Genomic DNA, 8,980 nt, shown 5'->3' with positions numbered 1-8,980 from the left:
AACTTCGAACCCTAATTCAATATAGTGAGAAATCTCCTTTGTTTATGACGTCAGAAGTGTGGTCTCCAACGTGACTAACTTTCACGTGGGTTTACATATGTCTGTCTAAACACACTTTTCTCAAACAAAGAATTATCAATTCTAATTGTTTATATCTAACCTATTTTTAAACAATATTTTTAAAACTCGCATTGTCCATTCTTTTAACTGACATATTTAATATCCAGTTATTCTAAAAGAATGGACAATCGCTTTTTTTCGATATAAATAATAGTTAGCTATTTCTAAAAGAATTAATAATCGACTGCATTCCTAGGATTTCGATTATCTACTTGACTACAGGGTTCGATTCTAGCCTTTTCCCAATATTATTTTCACTTATCCAGTCTTTCTCCCTACTTTCATGTAACAGGTGATGTTATCGACGTATGACCAAACGAAGCAGCCCAACAGGTGAGGGGAGGGGTCAAATTTAAAAGAGTCACAAAGCAATTCATTCCTTGTTATGACTATTAACACAATATTAAACATTGATTTTGCAATGAAATCAGTCGAACGTTTTACTAATATTTAAATTTAAATCACATAAATACTTTCAAGCTTTTTATAAAAAAATATATTAATAAATAACTAGGGAGACCTGTGGAAATTCCAAAGCGGACTCTTTTATATGTAATATATTAATGTTTGCATTCTGTGGATGTTCAGTGTAAATAGACGTTGTAGTTCTTATTATATGACGAATTATATATTCGTTGACTGTTCATATTAGTGAGATAGGGACAGAGTACATTTTAATACAGATCAGAGAACATGTAATACACAATGAGAGGGGGATAGAAGAAATATAGATAGAAGAGAGATTGAAATCTATACAGTTCTGACAGTATGGGAGTGTTTCTATAAATATCTTTCTTTAACACATATTTTTGAGATGATGATTCTCCATTCTTTTATCATAAAGAAGGAAGCAGTCATTACTTATAATAGCTGAGGGAAACATTCTTAAGATGATAGACACATTACTTATATGAATTTTATACACAAAGTTCTTTTTACAGATGAGTTCATACACAAGTTCTTATAATACAAATTCATAATACCTTGTCTGTAGAATAACATAACACAAGACAGTTGCTACAAAATGATGATGACGTCCTTTATTTCTTGACCGGTCAAGGGTTTCGCATCAAGGAATTCAAAATTCTACATGATTTCAACTTGCAACCTTTCGCCTCCAAAGGTGGGTTCCTTCTGACTCCTGTAAGCTCTATCCGACCCTCACTGACTTGGCAAACAAAAGAAATGATTTTTTAATATCTCTCCGCACTTAGGTAAAATAATAACCCACGAAAATAATTTAGACACCGGTTCACTGCTTACCACATATTGTATATACACATGTAAATAATATATTCCCCCCACCTCTCTCTATATATACTCTTAATTAATCTTCTCGTTAGCGAGTATTTTACATTTTTACTCTTGAAAAAGCCCGCACTAAACAGACAAAGCGTCGTCATCGAGTTTTAGGCCATTCCACCTCCGTTTTTATCAATATATATATATATATATATATATATATATATATATATATATATATATATATATATATATATATATATATATATATGCGTGTGTGTGTATATGTGTGTGTGCGTGTATATATATATATATATATATATATATATATATATATTCAGCTATAATTGAAACTGAAACCAAAATGTATAAAGAATTCTTGGCAAAATTATTTACCAAAAAATAAATGCCTTGAGTGCCATCAGCTATAATCGAAACCGAAATCAAAATTTATGAAATAATTTTGGTAAAATTATTTATTGCAAAGAATGTAAGGTCATACCAATTAAACGACAGTCACTGGGAAGATAAAATGTAAGCGTGACACACAAAATAACACACGCTATCATCTATATAATTATAAAACTGAAATGACCTTGTAACGGGTGTTGCAACCTAACATCCGATTTACGACTTCCGATTTCGCATGCGTACACAAACAAAAAATCAACGCGACAATAAAACGTATTGTTTTACTGTGTACGTTTTCGTCTGACGTCTGGCGTCCGAATTGTTTTTTTCGCATTTAAATTATCCAAATTAACAATTGTTAATACTTTCTGCATTTTTTTTTACATCGCTCATTTCCGTATTACGTTTAAGTTATTTTTACGCAATTTTCTTACAAATAAATCTACTTTAACCCGTTGACAACCATAAGAGCATTTTACAACGGCGATTTACCCACCGCTTTCATTTTTTAAAAATTTATTCTCCATTTTTTAATACACCTTTCTTAAAAAATATTCTTACATTTTCTTCTACACTACCAACGTAAATAAATAACCCCGAAAATATATTTTTTTAAATTTGCGTTACAAATAAATAATCAACGCGACAATAAAACCTATTGTTTTACTGTATACGTTTTCAGCGTCCCAATTGTTTGTTTTTTCGCGTTTAAATTAAAAGATATATAAAAATTTTAATTTAACTTTAAGTATTATGGTATCTGTTCAGTGCACATTTACCTATAAGTATGGCAAACCCCTTATAATTCAATGGCTGTAAGTTTTTGTCAAAAATAAACAATTATAAACAGAACGACTCATAGAAATCTATGTATATTCTTTTTTTCATTTTAATATACTGAATCAGTATGTTTTATTTGCAGTTCTCGCTGTCCCTTTCTTCCTGTCCTCGATTCGAATAACTGAGATGAGCCGACCGAAGCAAATGAAAGAATGCCGCGCACACACAAAAGTCCGACGTCTTTTATCATCGCGGGGAGGGGGGGCGCCAACTCATGCAAATCAGTACCAACCGGATTTCCCGTCCCATCACGCAGGCGCAGTGTCATTTGTACATTGGACACGACAGTGACCGGCTCGTCATACATTGTCTACCTATACTTTCATAGAAATGTTCCTGTTATGTTACAAAAGCTATTTTCTTTACGTCATAAGTGTCACGCTCATACATTAATTCCATAGCTAATATAACATACTGGCCCAACGGGTCACGGGTAGTCTAGTATTATTATATAGATAGGAAGGTATTGATCATATGTTATCATATGTGATCATATGTAAGCGTGACACACAATATAACACACGCGCTATCATATTATTATATAGATAAGAAGGTATGGACCATATGAATATTGATGTTTAAAATAAACTTGCTTGGATTTTATATCCGAGAATTTACGTTTTGGCCAACTTGTTTTATTAGAGTTTCGTTCCACGAGATGGAATGCCTTCGCCATCACTTTATGTAACTTCTATATGGTAAATCTCTGTAATATAAACTCGGTTATCCTATTCTACACACACATTAATGTTGTTTTATTTGCCTCCTCTTTAGGAGGTTAAGATTAGGGTTCATGTAATGTTAATACTGCGCGAAGGGAGGTATCTTATGTAATGGAGAATGTTCTTCATGTTGACGAAATTTTGATGCGGAGGAGCAGTAACCTAAATTTTTCAAAGTAGGCGGTTATTGACAGCGCAATATTGTACCTTGCCTTCTGTTTTATTCTTGTTGCGTGTACTCGGCGTTGCCCGGGAGACATTTTATGAAGTTATTCTGGTATTCAGTCAGTTACGCACTGTGCGTGTGTGTGATATACCGCGTCGCCTAAAAGTAGCAACCTCGATATTGTCTGTTGGTCTGTCTGGTCGCGTCTGTCTCCAGGGATTTACTTCTTTCTCTGATCTGCTCTTGCTCGGCTTCAACTTCAATCTTCCCGATCTCCCTCGAGAATCTCAGAGCCAGAGAGTGCATTTAAGGTCAATGGGATGTTGATACCATGGTTCGCACGATGGTCCCTCTCTTCATAATAATAATAATAATAATAATAATAATAATAATAATAATAATAATAAAGGGTTAAGAACCATATAAGTTGTTTGTGCGGCGATTATAACCAAACGTGTCAGACGGATTAAAGATGGCGGAAGGCGAATGAGACGGAGCGGCATTGACATATTTGAATAAATATGTCAATGGAACGGACATTTGTTAAGGTCACTGACTTTGGATAATATACATTTCACGGTGTATTGTATTGTGGGTTCCTTTTTATGCGAAAAATGCGGAGAAATCAAGAATCATGGCAGACGAAAAATAAAATTAGACCCCTACTGTGTCTGAAAATGGATTCCATCGGGAATTCGCTATCAGAATGGAAACTTGAAACCTTTTTTTTAATATATAAAATGCTAGCTTTATTCTTGAATGACCAAAAGCTAAGATCCAGGAGCCTGAGGGATAATTTAGTTGTTTTTTTTATCATCAACTGGCGTTTTACAGCTGAAGGGGAAACAATATAACTCGACGATATCAAAGTTAAGGATTAGATTTCTAAGGAAATTGTGCTATCATGTCACAATTCTCTGGTGAATTTTTTTTTTTTTTTAAAGAGGACTAAGAATAGAAATAGATTTATTACATCAACGTGTGACCTGCTTATCAAAAACGCCGAATCATTTCATCGGGTGTGTCATGGAAATTCATGACTTTATTCCGTTAAAGAATTTATATTCGTTTCCAAAAAGCATAAACACTTCCGCAATTTCATATTTTTAAACGATAAATGCAAATTTTTATTGTTTTAGTATCATTTTTATTGTTAAGAACAACCCTCATCCTTGGTAGCTGCGCCAGAAAAAAAGTGTTAGTGGAGCTAAGCCTAAGATAAATTTCAAATAAAAGATTCCGAATTCTATATTGCTAGCCGAGCGACTCTCATTAAATTAGGTTGCGAGAGAGTTTATGCATTGATATAAGTTCTTAGTCTAAAGAAAATCCCGGCTCTTGTTTATAACAAGACTAGCCTGGGTGCCCGGTGTTGTCCGGATGTTTGGAGGTGTGTGTGTAGCAAAATAAAAAAAAAAAGTAGTAGTGGGCAGGCAGGCTCGAAACTGTACTGCGAAGGAGGAAAAGAACGTGAAAAAAGTGACGTGTTTGCTGTTGCGTCTATCGCCATACCGAAAGTGGCGATTAAGGCTAGAAAAGAGGGGATGGCTTTCGAAAATATCGGCGAAAAAAGTGACTCCTCGCTGTAGAAAAGTGCCTAGTTAAGGATGAAGGAATGAATGTTCTTGTCAATTTTTCGATATTTGTCGTCCGGAGGTTCAAGCTTATAAAACGATACTAATCTTGTGAAAACCCATCGCTTCTGTTGAAAGTTATAGGCAGACATACATACATACATACACACATTTAAACAGACAGGCGAGATTTATATAATAGATTACGTTGCTATATATGAGGGTCGTTCAAAAAAGTAAAGAGTGCTATTGTTTTCTTTCTTAGAACTGCACGCCTGTGGAACTCTGTTCCGTCTGCCTGCTTCCCACCCGACTACAACTTGGATGTCTTCAAGTCCAACGTTAACAAATTCCTAATGAACCGCCCCCTTAAGTAAACACTTCATCAAATCTCCACACTAACGTAATGTATTTGCAATAACCCTTATCCCTGAGTGGCTTCCGGGCCTTGATAAGTGGTGATCACTGTGTAAAAAAAAAAAAAAAATTGGAGAGCTACAAACACCAGACTGGTACCATTAAAACAAGTGAACTTGTGCGGTAGAATTCTTTTTTTTTATGTAGTCATCCTTAAGGCACATTTTCAATGACACATCTCCGCTTCCGATGCACGTTGATGACAGAGGTTGCATTCTTAGAGTCTCACACCGTTAATATCTGCAACATAGAGATAAAACTTTCAGGTCATGAATGCATGAATTCAGTCATAATACAAATGAAAACGCCTGAATTAATTTTAATTAATAATACAATTTATAATACAAATTGGATCAATAAATAGATAATATATGATAAAATAACAATAAAACTAAATAAATATATTATTTATCAGGATAATAAAAAAATCGTTCAATATAACTGGGTTTGATAAAGGGAAATAACTCATTTAAAAATAAAAATGAATTACCGATCTTGAACTATTTTTAAACTAATTACGATAAAATATTACAAAGGGAAATGGTATATTAAAATCAAGTAAAATTAATGAAAAATAATTAAATGACAATAAAAGAATGATAATTTATGTAACAATAATTTAATTAAAATAGTAATAAAACTAAATTATATATGGATATAAAATTTATATAAAATTAACAATTGGTAAACCTGAAATAAAATACATAGACTTTGTAGTTAGTTTCGTAAAAAAAAAAATAAATAGATATATAGACGTATGTTATATATATTACAATTATTAATATTATCTAAGTAAATATATATAAGTTAATTATAAATAATAAATCAATAAAACACTAAATAAAATATTTTAGGAGTTTATATTAAACTTAATACAATTTATTAATACGAATATTTAAATTTTAGTGACTTGTAAAATAAAAATGGCGTAATAAAAATATAAAATGCAATGCAAGTACAAGATCTCTTCCAATTGACAGATTCTGTAATCATGCCCAAATGCATTTTATTTTCTTTTGATGGCTTGACAGTTGCTATTGTTTTTAGGGGGCATCAGTCCACTTTGTACTCACCCAGCAGAGGTCTGGCTAGTGCTTTCTTTCCTCGGTCTTTACATCCTCCTTGACTCTCACTTATTTGGTGTGGCGCTAGTTTATTATTTTTTATCATCATCATCATCATCATCATCATCATCATCATCATCATCATCATCATCATCATCATCATCATCATCTTCTTCTTCTTTAATCTTCACATCTCGGGCAAATGTGGTCATGATGCAAAATAAAAGCTAAGTGGTCGACTGTAGTCAAAGGCGACCAAAGGCTCCCTTTTCATTAACTGCTAAACCGATGTAGGGGAGGGCGCCACTCAATTCCAAGGAATCCTCCACTTGATCCTTCCCTTATAATGCTGAATGTTTAGCAAGGCGGTACTAAGTGCCATTTTTAAGTCTTTGATATGATTCGACCGAAGACTGAACCCCAGACTGCCGGCCTTTTAGCAAGTAACCTTACTAATGGGTCGGTGGAGAAACGTGGCATCATAATTATATTTCCCCATTTGCATCTGTTTTTCAGTGTTTGCTGTTGAGTCATCGCTTGTCTGCACGAATGTTTAACTTATTTTTTTTTTTCGGTTATATAAACAGCTGAAAATTTGAGTAAGCTTTTCTCCCCTAGTATTATTTTTTATTTTATTTTATTATCTTTTTCTTCATATATTTTCTTTTATTGTAGGCATCAACCTACCCCGAAAGAGTAACTGCTTTTATATATATATATATATATATATATATATATATATATATATATATATATATATATATATATTAATACTCCGCCTCCTTTAAGAATTACGTAACGTTTGCAATGCTCAGCTTAAGATTTATAGGCGAGCCTGGTAGAATCCTCTGTATTTATAAAGATCTAACCTGAGCGTGGAATGGATCTGATGCTCACATCATGTACGCGTCATCGGCATTCAAATAGAGAACAATTCTTAAAAAAAAAACGTTCACAGTTTTCTTGTCACTTGTCACAACAGAGCTGCACACGTTCAATAAAAAACTAATTGAGGAAGGCCTTTTTTCAATATCGAGAGACAATGGACATAATCTGTAACGGTACACGCACATGAACTCTATTATAATGCAATGGTTGCGCAATGACTAACTGCATCTGTTCTGAATCGGTATTGACCGAAATAAAAACGAGCTGGTAATACCTAGGATAACATTAAGCCCTTGTCGGGCTATGCCGGTTTCCTCCAAAGGTGGAAGTTTATAGGAAATATAAAATTCACAAGCGCTCCCAAGCCGCATGCATATCCCGATCATAGGAAGCCTATCATTCCTAAATGGTCACTCATCTGTTACTGACCAGTCACCATGTTGCTTAACTTCGATAATTTAACAAGAATCGGTATAATCACATTGACACACCCGTTCTTCATTAGATCACCGAAGTTAAGCAACGTTGAGCCTGGAGAGTAGCAAATAAGATACCAGTTGAGAATACCAGGCGCTGTATGTACGAGGACTTATACACTTATCTGGAAAGAACTGCAAAAATTTAACGTTGTCATCTCCCTAAACCAGGATATGCAAGCGACTAGGGACTGCTTGTGAATTTTATATTCTCATGACCCTTTTTCCTTCGGAGGTTCAGCCAACCTAGAGCGAATTCTGCTGGATAAATAAACCAGTGGATCAACGCTATTATTCAGAGTCGGGATGAGCAGAAAAAGACTGGCATTATATAATACAAAGAAACCTATAAAACGAAGCTGTTAATTTGGGTATAGTGATATGGAACAAGATATAGAAAGTAGTAACCCTAGTTAAAGTAAATGAGGCTGATCTTAACAGAGCCGAGAGGAAGAAGATCACAAAATACCAAGACCTTATGTATCGGCTATGTGTGCAGTCAGCACCAACCCTATTCCGGGTTCCTCCGGAGGAGGAAGTTTCGTGGGCGTATGAAATTCACAAGCGGTCCCCAGTCGCATGTATATCCCCGTTAGGGGAGATGACGACGTTAGGTTTTTGCAACTTTTCTCAGGGAGGTGTTGACGTCCTCCTACATACAGCATCTGGACTTCCCAAATTGGTCACCCATTTTAGTAATGATCAGACTTAACGTTGCTTAACTTCGGTGATCTGACGGAAACCGGTGTGTCAACGTGATTATGCCATATAAGACCTTATATATGAAAGATATGAAAAGAAACTGGAATTTTAGGAAGATTGCCATCATTCCAACAAATATAGGAGCAACTGGACTCACGAAAAAAAAAAACTACCTGGCCAATACACCTGGAGAACCAAGTGCAAGGGAAATAAAAACAATGGTACTTAAATGAATGGTTAGAATCTTAAAAAGATCTCTCAGTTGGAATGACTGAAATAGTAGGCGAATGTCTTGAATCCGGTAAAACAAAAGCAATTAAAAAAAACAAAAACAAAAAAAAAAAAAAAAAAAAAAAAC

At 34.3% G+C, this 8,980-nt stretch overlaps 1 pseudogene; it reads right to left on the bottom strand.

Annotated features, from left to right (window-relative positions):
* Positions 1–8,573: 8,573 nt before the first annotated feature.
* Positions 8,574–8,692, bottom strand: LOC145254957 (5S ribosomal RNA; annotated as a pseudogene).
* Positions 8,693–8,980: the final 288 nt, after the last annotated feature.

Source organism: Euprymna scolopes, chromosome 30 (assembly GCF_053919585.1).
Source record: "Euprymna scolopes isolate OS-2025 chromosome 30, ASM5391958v1, whole genome shotgun sequence".
NCBI classification, from domain to species: Eukaryota; Metazoa; Mollusca; class Cephalopoda; order Sepiida; family Sepiolidae; genus Euprymna; species Euprymna scolopes.
The sequence above is the reverse complement of the archived record's forward strand: the minus strand, read 5'-3'. Positions and strand labels throughout refer to the sequence as shown.